This window comes from Canis aureus, chromosome 5, assembly GCF_053574225.1.
Source record: "Canis aureus isolate CA01 chromosome 5, VMU_Caureus_v.1.0, whole genome shotgun sequence".
Taxonomy (NCBI): Eukaryota; Metazoa; Chordata; class Mammalia; order Carnivora; family Canidae; genus Canis; species Canis aureus.
Genome location: NC_135615.1, coordinates 11,725,882 through 11,743,830, shown reverse-complemented (window position 1 = coordinate 11,743,830; position 17,949 = coordinate 11,725,882). Strand labels below are relative to the sequence as shown.

The following is a 17,949-nucleotide window of genomic DNA, read 5'->3' as shown; positions in this document are numbered from 1 at the left end:
CAAAGGTATGCAGTTCATGTTGATGATAATCAGGATATCAGCAGGAAACTTGCCCAGAAGCCTGTGGGAGAACCTCATCCAACACCTCCCTACTCTGCAGGCACCCCCAAAGCCCTGAGTGCTAAATCGATACTTCTCCCCACTCTGCAGCCAGGTCTTTGTGCACACTTAGGATTGCAGTGGTGAGAGCCTGTCTAGTAAACCAAGTGCTATCAGAAAACCAGATAAGAATGGTAGGCAAGGAAGTAACCACAAACTTGAAAGATAGTGCCACCTTCTGGAAAACAAAAGAGAGGTTTCCAGCAGCCAGCCTGCTGAGTTGTAAGGACCAGGGAAGACGTTAAAATTTAAGAATTCTGCCAAACAAGGAAATAAGAAGTGTGAGCAGGTGTGTCCATACAAGGGCAGAGAAGACTCCAGATATAATAGAACCAATGAACAGTAAAACCCAGCTCAAGGCAACTAATAAAGATTTGAGGAGGTGTCTGCTACTTTAGATGGGGAAGCAGCAGCACAAAACAAGAAACATGTCAATACCAAAAGATAACAATAACCCTCCAATAACTGAGTCCAAACACACAGAATTTTGTGATCTAGCTTATAAAGAATTCAAAATAGTTGTTTTGAGGAAATTCAACGAGCTGCAAGAAAACCCAGAAAGATAATTCAATGAAATTATGAAAAATTTTATGAAAAAAATGAGAAATTTTAAGAGATTGAAATCATTAAAAAAACGAACAGATTTCTGGAGTTAAACAATTCAAAATATCAAACAAAAAATGCAACAGAGAGCATCTACATCAGAGTAGATTAAATGGAAGGCAGATAGTGATCTAGAGGACAAGAACTTTGAAATAAATTAAGAACAAAGAAAAAAAGGATAAAAAGAGCAAAGAAAGCCTACATGATCTATAAGATTCCTTCAAACATACAAATATGAGAATAATCAGGATTCCAAAAGAAGAGAAAAAAAAGAGACAGAAAGTTTATTTAAATAATGGCTGTAATAATGTATGTTCCCCATACCTGGGGAACTCAGACATCTAAGTTTACAAAGCTCATAGATCACCCTATTATCCTAATACAAAAAGACCTCTTTCAAGACACATAGTGAAACTGTCAAAAATCAAAGACAAAGAAAAATCCTAAAAGGAACCAGACAAAAAACAATTGTAACTTTAAAAGGAATTCCCATTAGGCTATCAGCAGATTTCTCAGCTGAAACCCTATAAACCAGAAGAGCATGGAATGACCTATGTGAAGGGCTGAAAAAAAATAATTGCCAGTCAACAATTCTCTATTTAGTAAAGCAATTCTTCAGGTATGAAGGAGGAATGAAGACTTTCCTAGGGGAAAAAAAAAAAAGCAAAGAGTTTAAAATCACTAGACTCACCCTACAAGAAATGTTGAAAGGAATTCTTCAAGCTGAAATAAAAGGGCACTACTCAGTGACATGAAAATATAAGAAAGTATACAACACATTGGTAAAGTTGAATATACAGTCGGATTTAGAAAACTCTAATTCTATCATAGGATGGGATATTAATTATTTATACAGTATTAAAAATAACTATGGCTACTATACTTTGTTAATAAATACAAAATACAAAAAGAGGTAAATTATGATCTCAAAAACATAAAATGTAGTGAGAGGAGTTAAAAGGTAGAGTTTCTGTGTGTAAATGAAGTTGTTATTAGCTTAAAATACAGCTACATCCATAAGATGTTTTATGTAAGCTTCATAGTAACTATAAAGCAAAAATATAGAGCAGATTCACAAAAGATAAAGATAGAGGAAACAAAGCATACTGTTATTTAAAAAATCACCAATTTACAAAGGCAGGCAGACATAAAAGGAAAAAGAAACTATTGAAATACAAACAACCAGAAATACAAGCAAAAAATAAGGTGGTATTAGTAAGTTAATAATTACTTTTAATGTAAATTTATTGGATCCATTAATCAAAAGGCATAGAGTAACTATTTGGATAAAAAACAAAAACAAAACAAACAAGACCCAACTGCATGCTGCCTGCAATAGACTTGCTTCAGTTTTAAGGATATGCATAGGCTCAAAGTGAAAGGATAGAAAAAGATATTCCATGCCAGTGGAAACTAGAAAGTAGGCTAGCTACACTTATATCAGAGAAAATGGACTGTAAGCCAAAAATGGTACAAGAGACAAGTAAGGTCATAATGATAAAGGTCAATTTATAAAGAAAATATAGCAGTCATAAAAATGTATGCAGCTGACGTCAGAGCACTAAATATCAAGCAAATACTAGACAGATCCAAAGGCAGAAGGAGACAATAATACATACTAGTAGGGAACATCAATATGCCTCTTTCAGCAATGGAGAGGTCACACAGACAATCAACAAAGAAACTTGAACTTCAACCACAGATTAGATCAAATGGACCTAACTGATATTTATAGAACATTCCATCCAACAGCAGCAGAATACACATTCTTCGCAAGTGCACACAGAGTATTCTTCAGGATAGATCATATGATAGGACACACAAAAAAAATGTCTTAGCAAATTTAAGAATATTGAAATCATACCAAGTATCTCTTCCAACCACAATGGTATGAAACTAGCAATTGGCAAAAGGAAAGTTCAAAAATGTACAAGAATGTGAAAACTAAACAACACAGTCCTGAACAACCGATGGTTCAAAGATACCAAAGGGGCAGAGGGAAGATACCAAAAGGGAAATAAAGAAATATCTTGAAACAAATGAAAATAGAAATCTATGGGATGCGCAAAAGTGGTTCTAAGAGGAATGGTTATAGCAATAATTGTATATTAAGAAAATAAAACCGTCTCAAATAAACAGCCTGCAGGGACACCTAAAAAAAGAACAAACTAAGTCTGACATTAGCAGAAGGAAGGAACTAAAGAATAGAGTCGAAATAAATGAAATAGAGACCAGGAAAACAATAGGAAAGGTCAACAAAACTAATTTTTTTTTCAAAAAGATAAACTAAATTGACAAAGCTTTAGCCAGATTAAGAAAGAGATGACTCAAATAAAAAAAAAATCAGAAATGAAAAAGAAGACATTACAACTTCTACTACAGAAATACATAAATCATTAGACTATAAAAACTCTAAACAATTATATGCCAACAAACTGGATAACCTAGAAGAAATGGATAAATTCCTAAAAAGCATAGAATCTACCAAGACAGAATCAACAAGAAATAGAAACTCTGAACGGATCAATAATGAGTAATGAGATTGAATCATTGATCAAAAACCTCCCAACACAGAAAAGTCCAGGACTGGATGGCTTCACTGGTGAATTCCACCAAACATTTAAAGATGAATCAATACCGATGATTCTCAAACTTTCCCAAAAAATTGAAGAGGAAGAAACACTTCCAAACTAATTTTATGAGGCAAGCATTATCCAGATACTAAAGCCAGATAAGGACACTGCAAGAATGGAAAATTACAAGTCAATATCCCTAATAAACATAGATATAAAAATCCTCAACAACATATCAACTTGAATTCAAAAGCACATTAAAAGGATTTTACACCATGACCAAGATAGATTTGGGAAGCAAGGATGGTTCCTTCTATAATTATAAAAATCATATAATCCTTTCAATAAATGCCCCCAAAATGGACAAAATACAACATTCATTTATGAGAAAACCTTTCAACAAATAGGGTATAGAAGGAATATATGTCAACATAATAAAGGCCACATACAACAAACACACAGCATCATTCTCAATGGTGAAAAATTGAAAACTTTTCCTCTAAGATCAGAAACAAGACAAAGGTGCCCAGTCTCACTGCTTATTCAACATAGTGCCAGAAGTCCTAGCTAGGGCAATTAGGCAAGGAAACGAGATAAAAATCATCCAAGTCGGAAAGGAAGAAATAAAATTGTCGTTATTTGCAGATTATGCAGTTTTATGCATAGAAAATTCTAAAGCCTCCACCAGAAACCTCAGTTCTCTAATGGGACCAAGAAAAGTGATTGATTTCTCAGATTTCTTATTGCAAGAATGAGAGTGAGAGCTTCTAAACGTTTTTCAGACCTGAAACCGGAAGTCAAACATGTGCTTTGCTAAACCCTGCTGACCTGAAAAAAATCCTACTCTCAAAAAATCCTCAGCTGTGTGCTGCCTGCTTTCACTGCCTCCCTCTCAGCTTACCAGGCACAGCTCCAGCCCGGGATCATGCTACTGCGGAATGGCAAATGAAGGCACTTAGAGGGATTGCTCATTCTGCTCACTCCCAATTATCCTGACTAGAACTCCTCTACATGGGGTTAGAGTTTCCAACCCCTAGTCGTGGGCAGAGCTCATCCTGGGTACCCTAATGAGGAGGACAAATAAGCACTCATATCCTACAACTTTATTTTCAGTGACAAAACCTGTGATGCTTACTTCTGTCAGAGTACTTGGGGTTCCCTCTCATTAAACCTCTAAAACAGACCAGCAGCCCAAATAATAGTTGGCGTTTAAATTTCTAATAACATGGTTTTGAAAAGTCTGTAAGACAGAACTCTCCCAGTAGGAAAAACAACAACAACAACAACAACTTAAAATTTCATCAAAGATGTCTTAAACTGCCAGGCTACAAGAAAGGAGTGTTCCAGAAAGAATAAGACTGAGATCTTGGACATCAAGGTAACTGTAATTTTGTCAGCCTCATGAGGTATAAATACATAAGAAACCTTAAGTAATAGAACTTAACTAAGAGGTAAATAACTGGGAGAACTATTGAAACCTACACGGGATTGCATTAATTAAATGAATCACCCAGAGAATAATAGTCATAAGAATTCAGAGGAAAGGTTTATTGCTTCAATCTGGAAGTGATCAGTAACACTTAATCATCTCTCAATGTTCTTCCAAGTCCAACGCTAGCTTCTAGAAGAGTAACCAAGAATTCAAGAGCATTCCAATGGGTAAAGGTGAGAAGTAACCCAGCTTTTATTATTCTTTATGTTTTCAAAGAACTTCAGGCAAGCTGGATATGTCAGTTCCATAACTGAGTCCCGGTCTATGTATACCGAGAGGGTCAGATGTGTGATGGAAACCTCCACTCCACTCAGGTCCAGCAGCAGGTGGCAGGGCCACTACATTTTGTTCCCTGACTGCAGGCCAGCCACATAACTCATCACAGAATTCAGAAGTCTGGCGGTTTTATCTACAAAGTTAGGCCTGCGTTGGAGGTGTTCACAGTTCTTATAAACTCATTTTCATTTGTGTGCTAGGTAAATTGATTCAGGGAAGTTTTTGGCAGAATCTGTTACAGAAATCTTAGGCTATTTTACCACTTGAGAAATGTCACCACATCGAAGTCTTTGATGAGACCCAACGCTTGTGCTTTACTACTTAATTTTTTTAATTAAATGGCCATAAATTTTTATTGCTATCCTTATCACAAGGTTGTGTTTATCCCTTTAGAGATATGTGAATAATTCTGGCTTTGACTTTGGGGAAGGATATCACTATCTTTATCCCTATGTTTAAGTTGAGATTTGAATTGGTGATAGACCATGGAAATTGAATTGCTATGCTATCTCAAGATCCAGCCCAAATGTCAGTCCACCTAAATGCCCTGTCTTTTGACTCCATTAGTACTTTTAATATTCACCTATCGAATCGTATCTACTTCATTGTAATCGATTTATAGGAGAACATGTCCAATTTCCCACTTAGACCATGAACACCTTGAGGGTGATCCTGATCTCCATTGTGCCTCCATGCCTAGCACTGTGTCTCAGAAACAGGAAACAGTTAATGTCAAATGAATACTCTTGAATGTGTTCCTTCTGATTGCTTGATTAAATTGAATACACAGGTACTTAGCCCTCCTACCTCTTGACCACACACTTGTCTGCAGTTAGCACAGAAATGGGAGAAGCAGGGCTGAGAACGAGCTAATTGAGGCTGGCCAGCAGTGGGGGATGATGTGGTTGGATTGAAACCCATTCCATGAAGTCACACTGGAGGCAGGAAGAGCCAGGGTGATTGCTTCTGGGCAGCGCATCCACACTTGATTTTATAGTTTCTTTCCTAATCTTCAAATTTTCCATAGGGAGCATCTTTCATTTTTATGATTGAACCTATTTTCATATAAAATAAAATACAATTTCTAAGGAACAAGCCTTATCATATGGTGACCACTCTAAAGTCCTGCCTGCCTATATTATATCTTTTCTGTTGTCTTAAACTTTTGTAGGTGCATAACCAAAATAAGGATGCAACTTTTCAAGGTGACTATTTTAAATGGGCAACATTCATTCACTTTATGTTTCAATTAGGAAAATTGTTACGATGTTTTGTAATCATATGGTCTTGGAAAAAAAATGGAGAAACTACCCTAACACATTTACAACAGTAAAAGAGCAATGTAAAATAATATATAATTTAAAGTGTTACATTGATTGGTGATGACAGTATTTGTTGAAATTAAGATCTCAGGACAATCCTAGAAAAATTTCCTCCTTTGAGGCTTTGTGGCATCTCTACAGTTGTCCATGAGTGTGCTCTGTGTCAAAGAATGTGCACGTTGTATTTTTCATCAACATGCAACTATTAAGTTTGTGTTATAAGAAGGGAGGGAATTATTTTAACTCACTTGTTACCGGGAAAGACGACCATTTTAGTTCCTTGCCAAAATCAGGGGTGACTACCTTATCTGAGCTGGGTGTGGTTTAAAGATGAACATTTCAGCTAAAAGACAAAGAGAGTCAAAGTGATCCTCCATACTCCCCTCTATTCTTTTGTTTTTTTTTTTTTTAAAGATTTTATTTATTTATTCATGAAAGAGAGAGAGAAAGAGAGAGAGAGGAAGGAGAGAAGCAGGCTCTTCTCCCTCTCTCTATCGATGTGGGATTCAATCCTTGGACTCCAGGATCATGCCCTGGGTGGAAGACAGGAGCTAAAGCCACCCAGGTATCCCCCCCTCTATTCTTTACCCAAGGCAATGCTGTCTTCATTCCAAAAGTCTGAGTAGTAGAACTTTTGACCTGGCATGGCTTGCTTGTCTTGGGGAACAAACCCACTGGGAGGGGGAGTTGTTTGCATCTCTTATCCAAAATGTGGGGGTACAACCAGGTGACTACTGAAACAAAGGCCTCTTTTATTACTTCTCTGGGACAGAAAGATTGGGTATGAATAATAGTCAATCAAAATTACGTTGTTTCAGGGCGCCTAGGTCACTCAATGGTTGAGCATCTGCCTTGGCTCAGGTTGTGATCCTGGGATTCTGGGATCGAGTCCTACATCAGGCTCCTGGTGGGGAGCTTGCTTCTCTCTCTGCCTGTGTCTCTGCCTCTTGCTCTGTTTATCTCTCATGAATAAATAAATAAAATCTTTTTTTAAAAAACTGCACTGTTTCAAAGACAAACCCCTTAAAGCATAGCAATAGAAACAACCCCCGACAGAAGGATTTTCTACAGAAATTTTATAAGTATTATATGTTTCACTGGTTACAATACATATATAACTATATTCTAAGAAAGGTGCACCCCGGTATAAGTGATAGACAAGAGTTACAATTCCTTGAACATATTTATTTCCACTATGAAAGAGAAAGAAATCAAGTGAAGAGTATTAGAAAAATTTAAGCCTATAGAAGGGAATTTATTTGAAGGTTTCAGAGCTCCCAGAACATTCCCATGGAAACAGATTTTAAAGAAATGTAAGTAGCAGTTTACATGGAGTGCTTGTCTTTAGTTCTTGCATTCTTAGCCTTTCTCAGAGTTCTGTGATTTCCACACTGACCTCACCTACTTGTATGCATAAAGTTAGCTATTCTCACAAATGCAGTATCATTTCCTTCAAGAAATAAAAATCCACTAACCTACTGACTTTTGCATCATTCTTTGCAACTTTGAGATCTTCCCTTCTTTAAAATTGAGGAATATTTTTCCCTTACCTCTTTTTCAATTTAATTCTCTTAACACATGCAAATACAAATTGATTCATAACAATCGAAATCTTATCGAAAGAGGAAAGTATTCCTTCAAAACTTTGTCCCACAGTCCTATAAAACAAAGAAAGGGTGGAGGAAAGTGAGCATACTGTGGATTGAGGAGGTGGAGAAAAGATTCATCATGAAAGAAGTCTTGAGATGAGCCAATTAAGAAGAATTTGGATAAGTGGTTAAGACTCTTGGTCAAAAACCAAATTACTGTGCACATGTTTTTTTATGACAGGTTGAACTCCTATGTCGCAAACCAGCTATCCCATTATGAATTAGATCCAAATATATTTTCGCTTTTAAAAGGCAAACATATACTGGTCTTCGAAAAATAGCAACGCATATAAATAATACTGACTCTCCAGGAGAAGTGAGGAGACGCTTCACTGGTTAAATTTGCAATCTAAAATATATGCACACACAACTACCAACAGATTTTCCTATCATACACTAATCTGGTAAATATTAAATCACTGTATACTTCCTGCAGTATGACTTTAGGTTGTTATTAGCTGCATTTTCATTCAGTTGCTTAGAAACAACAGACTGATTCTAGTTTATAGTTTTGGCTTTAGCCTTTCTGAGCATGGTAATTGTAAGAGTTATGCTTACCCATCAAAGAGTTATTGACTACCGCCCAATGTTTTCATAGAAAATTCTTTCACTGCAGCTTCCCAGTTGCTGATCAAGGTCAGAGTCTAAACACAATTTAGCTTTTCTACCCATCCTCTCAAGTCCCCAGGAACACAGGATTCCAGTAACTGGGCTCTCACAGGGCAATTTAATTCTGTCTTCTATTTAGAATACTCTTTCTCTCTTGGCAGTGGAGTCTGGTGGTGATGGTGCATTTAAATAACGTCTTCCAAAGGTAGAAAAAAAAAATCTATCATTCTATAATGACTGGCTGTGTTCTAATTCTTTCACTAAGAATGCTGAAGTATTTAGATCCTACTGCCATTTTAAAAAGATTTTTAAGATCACTGAACTATTTGTGTGATACAAGTTACAAGTGCAGATTCACCAAAGCTATGTCAACACTAATAGAACTAAAGAGAGAAAGTAATCAATTATCCACTAAAATCAATCAGTGCAGCTAAGAAAAACCTTGTCTCCAAACCTTTCCAAAATGCTCCACCCACCATTGCTTGCCTAGTCAGAGCTTACCAATCATTTATGCACCATTTCTAACTTCATGTCATCCACACAAATCTTTTCTTTAAATATTTATTTCAAGCATATTCCATCATAAACCTTTATAAGCCTTTTTTGTGGCTATTTTTTTAAGAATTCAGTTACTAGGTTGTTTTCCAAGGGACATTTGCTAAAAAGTTGGGTAATCTCTGAATTGCATATGAATCCAGCCAAGGACTCCTGGCTTGAAGACATTCAGAACTGAAACGAACTTCCTTTGTAAAGAGCAGATGTAAAGTAAAGCAAGAAAGATCTGCACGCAGGAGCTTACAATAATTTCAGAGATCTTGCATTTTCTAGCACAGAAACTTTTTTTAAAAAGATTTTATTTATTTATTCATGAGAGACACAGAGAGAGAGAGGCAGAGACATAGGCAGAGGGACAGGCAGGCTTCCTGTGTGGAGTGTGATGTAGGACTCGATCCTGGGACCACGGAATCACAACCTGAGCCAAAGGCAGATGCTCAACCACTGAGCCACCCAGACATCCCCAAGATACTTTTTTTTTTTTTTTTTTTTGATTGGGGAAAAATGTGGCTGGAAATCTTCTGTAATGGGAGAGTAAAGATTATTTTCTTCTCTATGAGACTTCCCTTCATGCTGAGAGAGGAGAGTTACAGAAAGAATTATTGAAGAACAGAACCATAGATCTCAGATCATCTAACACAGGCACCTAGAGATGAGGAAACTAAGACCCAGAGAAACTGTTGTATAAACCTCCATGACAGCTTGGGAAAGTATCAAATGAGCCATCAAGGACCTCAGTGAAGAGGTATTTGCAAGCTTTTGGCATGTGATGCAGGTAAATCTGAATCTGAGTTAAGAGTAAACTGATGGAAAAGTTTCTATCTCAAAGATAATTAATGGACTGGAAAGATCCTGGTATCTTCCAAGTCAAGATTAATAAGAAAAGATAAATCAAGGAAAGAGAAATGAGGATAACGATATTTATGGAACATGGAAAATAATCACTAGAGTCTAGAATTGTTTACTTTCTGAATTTGCTCTAAACTCCAACTCAAATGTCCAAGAAGTTTTACAAAATAAGTCCTTACTGCACATATAATATTTGTTAGAGAAAAATATATTGTGACACACATACACACATACAATTAAGAACTAGAGAGAAGACGCAAAGGAGAAAAAGCTTAAGGATAGAGTCTCAGACTGGAATTTTAAAATTGTTTTTTTTTAATTAGGAAATACTATGTCCCCTGATAAAGACATATCCCAAATGCAGGAAACAAGAGGGAAATAAATCCGCCTTGAGGAGCTTGATTTCCAAAAGTAAGTTCTAAAATGATCACCCACAGTTCTTGGTATGAAAAGTTGTTATGGACTATTACACATTGTCTTGAATTATCACGTTTACAACTTTTATCTCCCAAACAAGTTCCAGTTTTGTGAGTATTAGGGCTACATCCTCTACCTCCTATAAAGCCCTGTTTATGCTTAACACAACCCTGGTTGGCACGATAGCTACTTAATAAATATTTACTGAATTAAATGGAATTAAACTCAATTTTCTGTTATTGATAAATAACAGCAGACTTGGAAAGCTATAATTTTAATCTAGAAAAAACCCCCACAGATTTCCCCTCTGTACCATTCCCCACCCTCCCCCAGCTCCCCTTTCAGAGCCGAGGTCACATCTTTACTTTTAGAGTTCATTGCCTGAGAAAATTCTATGCAAATATTCAGAAATCCCTGGCTGAGAGACAAATGCCACTCCCTGCCCACCATCTGATGTGAAACACACATGCGCATGCCGGGAACCGCTGGAATAATGTTAGGAGCATATTTTAAGGATAGATCAACAGAAGATGATAAATTAATATTTCCAAGGTACATTTGAACTATGTTGGAGAAATATTTGGAAACGTGTAGAAGCAGGCAAACAGCATGTGTGTTGAGGGGATAAATTATTACAGGAACAGAAAATTCTAGAAGCAATAGAAGACATCAGCCTGAGCATTGCCGACTGCTGACAAGTCTCCAGAACCACCAGGACACCTACCTGACTTGCATGCTGTGAGGTCTGCTCGCGTTCTTTGTTGCAGTTTTCCATGTCTCCCCAAGCACCCTTTCATATTTTTATCTCCTCAAAATATGTTTTCTCGTTCACAATGAAAATAGCTCTTTTTCCCTCTAGTTAAATATTACATACTCATTAGACAAAACTCGCACCTAATGTACGAGTATTTGGAATCAAAAGAGAGCCTGCCTGAATTGCTACCACCCTAATGTAAATCAAAATCTTTGTAGTCACGTGTTTGTTGACTATTAGGGTTCATTCTTCTGAGAATTACTTATTCATAACCTTTCACCGCTTTTATCATCTTTTTCTTACCAGGTTGTAAACACTATTTGTACAAGACTAATAGTAACCACTTTCGTCAACTGCTTTGCAAATAGTTTTAGTAGTTTCACTATATCAAAGTTTTTGTATTTGTACTATTTATTGATATATTTATATAGTTTGTGCATTTGATATTTTGCTGTATATATTTATACAGTCTAATACATCTGTTCTTTCTTTTGTAGCCTCTGGGTGTCCTGTTGCAGGGAGATTTTTCTGGAACCCTGTTGAGCTGGAGGGACCTGAGCATGATTAAATTTACCACAAAAACCAGGAGAAGTCAGTTTGTCATGTTTCCTGGATGCTTTAACGTCTCTTGTTCCTGCATGGTGATGTAAACCTGTGTCTAAAATGGCAAGGATGTCCACAACCTGGGCTAGTTCTCTCCTGGCAAGACCCCACCTCCACCAAATGTGTCACAGTTGCAGAGACTCCAGGGACAGGGCAAATAAGGCAAAAAATAAGGCAAATAAAGACATGGCCCCTGTGCATGGTCTGCAAGCTTAGCTCACTTCTGTTCCTTTCTAGATCAGAACCCATCCCCCTCCCGGTGCTCTCTACTATGACTGTCCAGCAGCATCTCAACTTCAGATGCCCCAGAACAAACTTTTGATGTCCACATCCTGCTCAACTTGCTGTACTCTCCAGTCTTCTTTATCTTGATAACTAGCAATTTTATTTCATTCAGTTCCTTGGATCAAAAGCTCAACCCATCCTTGACTCCCTTATGAAAACTTCTTGGCCCTTACATCACACAGATCCAGATCTTACCTCTTCTTCCCTCACCACTGCTACCACCCTGGTGGTGGAACTGGCTACAGTTCTTTTTTTTTTTTAAGATTTTATTTATTTATTTTAGAGAGAGAGAGAGAGCACATGAGTGGGCAGGGGGAGAAGCAGGTGGGGAAGAGACAAAAATCTGAAGCAGACTCCCCAGTGAGCCCGGAGCCAGAGGCTGGGCTCAATCCCACAACCCAGACCAGATATCGTGACCTGAGGTGAAACCAAGAGTCGGAAGCTTATCCGACTGAGCTACCCAGGTCCTCCTGGAACTGGCTACAGTTCTTAAGGAACTGTATTCCTTTCTCTTCACCATCATGAAATACCACCTTTGTACATCCCCACCCCTACATTGTACCTACATTGTGTTTGAAATAATCACAGAGATGGTCTCTCAAAATGATATTCTTCTCCACAGCTGTTAAATATTACTAAAAGAGATACTAATGGAGGATGAATCACACACCCAATAAGGCAACATCTTTTCATTTCCAGTCGCTTTTAATTTGGGGGTGTGTCCATGTAGAAAATGCATGGAAAAAATAATTATCCATTTCAAAAAACCTTTTCCCTAGAAATAAGCAGCACATACCACTTGCAAAGAGTTTATAAATCCTTTGTTTAGGTTTGTACATCATCTGCTGATCTTTAGACTTATTTTAAGGTATTTAAGATGGAGTATTTGGATGACATTTCTCTTCTAAATATGTGATATATACGTGAAAATATATATTCCTTCTTCATATGTGATTCAATTTATATGAAAACACATTATTTTATTCTAATATATCTTAAATATTTCATTTTACCATTTTGGTTATATCTATTAGCTTTATCAATGGCCATAAGCAAAATAGCAAGCTGTGGATCTTATGAAATATCTTTTAGATGTATTGTTTAAGGAGTTATTATTTTTCTAAGATTTTTGTAGACTATATTTTTTTGGTTAACTTCTCTTTTTTTCAAAGATTTTATATATTTATTCATGAGAGACACATACGGAGAGAGACATAGGCAGAGACATAGGCAGAGGAAGAAGCAGGCTCCATACAGGGAGCCCGATGTGGGACTTGATCCTGGGACTCTGGGATCACTCTCTGAGCCCAAAACAGATGCTCAACCACTGAGTCACCCAGGCATCCTTGGTTAACTTCTTAAAACTATTTCCCCCTTTTTATTTCTCTATGTCATGATGGAGTAGTATATTAAGACGCATTTGACTGATAACTAAAAGGTTACCTGATGTAAGAAAAAAATACAATACTGTCATCAAGGCCTAGAGATGAGGGGCTTGAGCCAACAGACCCCCGGAAAACAGTGCATCAGATGAGGCTTCTGAGAACTTTGAACTTCAGTGAGCAGTTGTATGAAAGGGGTCCAGTGATTCATGATTGTTTGGAGAAATATCTTACAATAATGCACTCTGATATCCAAGCACACTACTTTCATTATTTTATAAAGTAAAAAACACTGTTCTAAACACTGTGAATGTAATATAACCATTCTCTTTCATTTATTTGAATGGTAAATGACAGTATCTAAAAATCATAAAATTAAAATAGCAGTCCTTTCTTAGAAGTGCATTTCTATCTAAATGAAATCTACTGTACCTGAGGGTCTATGTTCAGTGCAAGAATTTTCACTCAAGCTCAGTCTACAGCCAACACCGTGTGCTTTGACGTTAAGATTCTGAAAGCATTCATTTTTCCCCCAATTCCAATTCTATTTGATATACTTAAATATATATTTTCTAGAAGTGAAAGGGAAGAATGTCAGAGATTTTTTTTTTATTTGTGCTTTCCACTTACTATTTGATTTTTCATAAGTAAGCCTCAAATGAGTTTGTTTTCCTTTTGAAAACCTCACACTTCTAGGAGTCTTTACTGTAAACAGGGGGTAGAATGTACCAAGTAACCTAGCAACCATCCAAATTCCATCCACATTCCTGGCCTCTGCTCTGGTTCTACAGGCAAGAACCATTCACTCTGGGAACAACAAGAAAGAGAGCCGAAATCTTTGGGACCACACTGGGGAATGAGCAGTGAGCAAAGCACTATTCAACAACACGGTTTTGCTTTTTACAATATCCCTAGGGTTTTTAAATTTTGGTAAGAGGACCAAGATTTGGGTTCAATTAATGTGGAAGAGAGTGCCATGGACTGATGGGAGAACAAGTTTAAGGAGTAGGGGGCATTAAAAGTGTGTTTTCTGACATGTTAAGGTCACAGCACATGAACAGGTGTTTCCTCTGAGAGCAGGATTGGAGTAGGCTGATGATTATTAGGTGAGATGACAAGAGAAGTGGAGAAGAGGGAACACGAGCTTGAAGGCATGCCAACATCCAGAGACCTAATGAGGATGAACTGGCTAAGGAGATTGAAAAGGGCCAGTGATAAGCAAGGGCACACCAAAAGCTACTCCAATTAGTGTAAAGAGGTGAGTGATTAACCATGCCAAGTTCTGTTCATGGGTAGGCAGGATGACAACAAAATGACAGCTGATTCTGGCAGCATGGGAATCCTTGGAGACATTGACAAGAGTTACTTCAGAGCAGTCCTGGAGTCAAAGCATGATGGGAAACTGGAAGTGGCTTCCAGGGAGTGGTGGGACTGGTAATTAGCATAATGGCGTGTCTCAGTATTGCATTACCTTTACCTTTGTGATTTGGGGCCAAACATTTGAAATCAAAATGCTAAACTATATGATCTTTATTTTCCATCTGAACATTTCTCTACTCTATAGCCTCTCTTTAGTTAAATACACTTTTCCACAGTTAACTTTCTTTTCTCTTTCTTTTTCTTTTTTGGTCTCTTTTTCAGTAGCGGAGTAGAAGAACACCTATCATTAGTCAGTCTATCAGAAAATGTGGGTTAATATTACTAATCCAAAAAGTTACATGGAAAATGGAAATTTTAAACTTTTGGAATGGAAACAATCATGTAATTTCTATTCAGGCCATTTTATATAATATAAAATACATGCCCCCCCCCCCCCGCCCGCGTAGTGGACATTTTTTAACATTATTATTTTGCTGATTTTTTTTTCAGATTCAGAGGCAGATCATTTTTTTTAAACCAACACATGCTTACTTTGTAGGACGGCTTTAATATCATCTACTGAAATATTTTATATTCACGAAGTGATTTGAGTGCCTCAGGAAATCTGTTAAAAACGAATAAACAAAGAACTAGCTATTTCTTTAATTTGTTCCGAGATTGAGTGAAACTCTTCATCATGATTGAGGGATGAGTATTAAACAGAGATAATCACAGATGAAGACATGTCACAAATGTTAGCTTTTATGTCCCTCTTTCACTGATAAAATCCATGAGAATCCTTCATAGAACCTTCAAATTCATGAAAGCCGTGCCAAAATACGGACGTGGGATGCATTCTTTCTAAGGTGGGTCCCCACTGCATCCAGGGAGGCTGGGAAGGAGGCTGCCTCCCTGGCCTCTGTGTGTGCCCTTGCCTCTCAGCTGCCATCCCAGCAATAAACAGTGGCTCACAGGATTAGAATCCTTTCAAGGGCTCCAGCAAGAGTAGCCTTGAAGAAACAGAGCCCAGAGCTGGGGTGATGGGCTGGAATTCATTTGCCCATCAGCCTCAGAACAGAGGAGCCACATAGACCCAAACATGTGGCTGTGTGGGGGTAGCATTAGGTCCCCCTTGTATGCAGTGCTCTTTAATATGTATTCAGCTTTTGTTTGCACACGAAACAAACCATCTCTCTCTCCTTAATTGCCAAAACGATTTAACTGGCTTGCATTGGTGTGGTACATTTGATCTAACTGATGAACCACTGCTGAAAAGTTATTATTAACCATACATTAGGGATCCCCCCTTGTGTCGCACAGGTCTATGGGTTTTCATAAGTGCATACTGTCATGTATCTATCATTACAGTATCATACAGAATGGTTTCACTATCCTAAAAAATGAATAACCCCCTTTTCCTTTTGAAGGAGTTTATCCACATATCACTTGCAGAAGTCATCCACCTCACCACATCTTCAATTATGGTTCATGACCTGGGAGGTTTTTTAACAACTCTTATGGAGGGGCTGACTGCCTGGCTGGTCCACAGTCATTGGGTACTCACTATACGGATGGTCAAAAGGTCAGTTACTACTTCTATCTTGCCAGGATAGAATTTCAAAAATTCGGACTAGCAAGTGAGAAGGTGATTAGCTAGATAGGTAGGCTTCATACTTAAGGTCAAACGGGTAAAAATGATGAAGTACGATATACAGTGAAGGGTTCTCAGGGTGCTAAATTCACAGAAACACGAAACAAAAGACAGGAAAAGAGGCAACGTCATCATTAAGGTGAGGTTAAGTCACAAACAAAATTCTGTTATCTTTTCACCACGTTCTTTTGCAGGAGAGTGAGTTTCCTCGTGAAGCAAGTTCAAGCTTCCTTTCTTTGCAAGGAGGCCTCAGTTCCAATCAATAGCTGCCCCAGAACTCAGGCCCTGGGTTAGCTTGGTGGCAGAGGTGTGGGCCTAAACAGAACAGAGGGACAGATAAGGAGTTCAAAGTACATGGAGAGTGCCTCAAATTCCTCGGGCCTGCAGGGCTCAAATTTTGAGCATCACATTTTCAAGAAAACTTAAGAAGAGCTAGCTGAAATGCTTTGGTTGGGAAAGATCAATAAAACACCAGCTCTTAAGATCGATGCAAAATTAACAGCATGGAGGAGAGACAGTGCAGTGAAGCAGAAAAGCACATCATTTAGAGGCAGAGCTAAATTCAAATCCAGCCCCAGTCAGCAGCTATGTGTCCTTCCCTAGCTCACTATACCCCCAGGCCTTCAAATTTTTTCACCTAGAAATGAAGAAAATAATCATTTTGGTAATTATGTTATGTCAACTTCATGGAGGATTTAACTCCCAGTGGGTAAGGACAAAATTTTTTACCACTCTTTCTTTTTTGTACTATGTAGCCTATTAAGTAAGTTTATATTTTTTAATTGAAGTCCTTTTCTTTCTATAGAAAAGCTCCATCATTGTATTATCTGTCTCATAGCACAGTACGCTTTGTGTTGGCTGATTGTTCATTGTGGCTTGATGAAAAATGCCTTCACAATTTTAATTTGCTTGAATTATTCTATTACTATGAATAGACAGTCTGGAGAGAAATAATGATTTGTCTCCCATTAGGAGAAATGTGTTTCACATCACAAATTTAAATTATCTGTTGAAAAAAAAAATTATCTGTTGAACTTCTTTTCAGGAATGGCCTTTAAAAAAAATATGGTGATAGCAAGAGTACAGTAAGTTTTTCTAAGCCAACAAGACAGAGGATTTGGAATATAGATGATTATCCTTTCAGAGAAAGAGAAAACAAGTAGCAAAGCTGTGTTTTAGCCAGTTTGCCTTGCTAGAAGGAAGGAGCTTGACCTTACACACAGAAGCAGCCCTGCAGAGACATGTGCCACACAGCAAAGGAGTCTCGCCAAGGTACAGGTAAGCACAGGCATGAGCTTGGAGCCCTTTGTTGTTGTTGTTGTTGTTGTTATTATTTTTTTTTATTATTATTATTATTTATTTGTTTTCAGCTCCTTTCTCCTCATGTGAATTGCTGCTGACTTTATTTATACCCGCATCTGCAGTAGAGTTTAGAAAAAGATTAGGAGGGGATCCCAGGGTGGCTCAACGG

The 17,949-nt window shown here is 37.6% G+C and overlaps 2 long non-coding RNA genes across 5 annotated transcripts in view; one reads left to right on the top strand and one right to left on the bottom strand.

Moving 5' to 3' along the window:
* Nucleotides 1-13,952, bottom strand: part of LOC144313322 (uncharacterized) — a 34,704-nt gene extending 20,752 nt beyond the window's left edge. The window contains exon 1 of the long non-coding RNA XR_013378992.1: nt 13,901-13,952. This is a non-coding gene — a long non-coding RNA (uncharacterized LOC144313322). The remainder of the gene's footprint in view (nt 1-13,900) is intronic.
* Nucleotides 13,953-14,240: 288 nt separating this feature from the next.
* The window catches only part of LOC144313699 (uncharacterized), a 34,982-nt gene continuing 31,273 nt past the window's right edge, over nt 14,241-17,949 (top strand). For 3 of the 4 annotated variants that reach the window (XR_013379320.1, XR_013379318.1, XR_013379317.1), the window contains exons 1-3: nt 14,241-14,726; nt 15,338-15,693; nt 17,524-17,756. This is a non-coding gene — a long non-coding RNA (uncharacterized LOC144313699). The remainder of the gene's footprint in view (nt 14,727-15,337; nt 15,694-17,523; nt 17,757-17,949) is intronic. The other variant, XR_013379321.1, reaches the window with a different exon arrangement.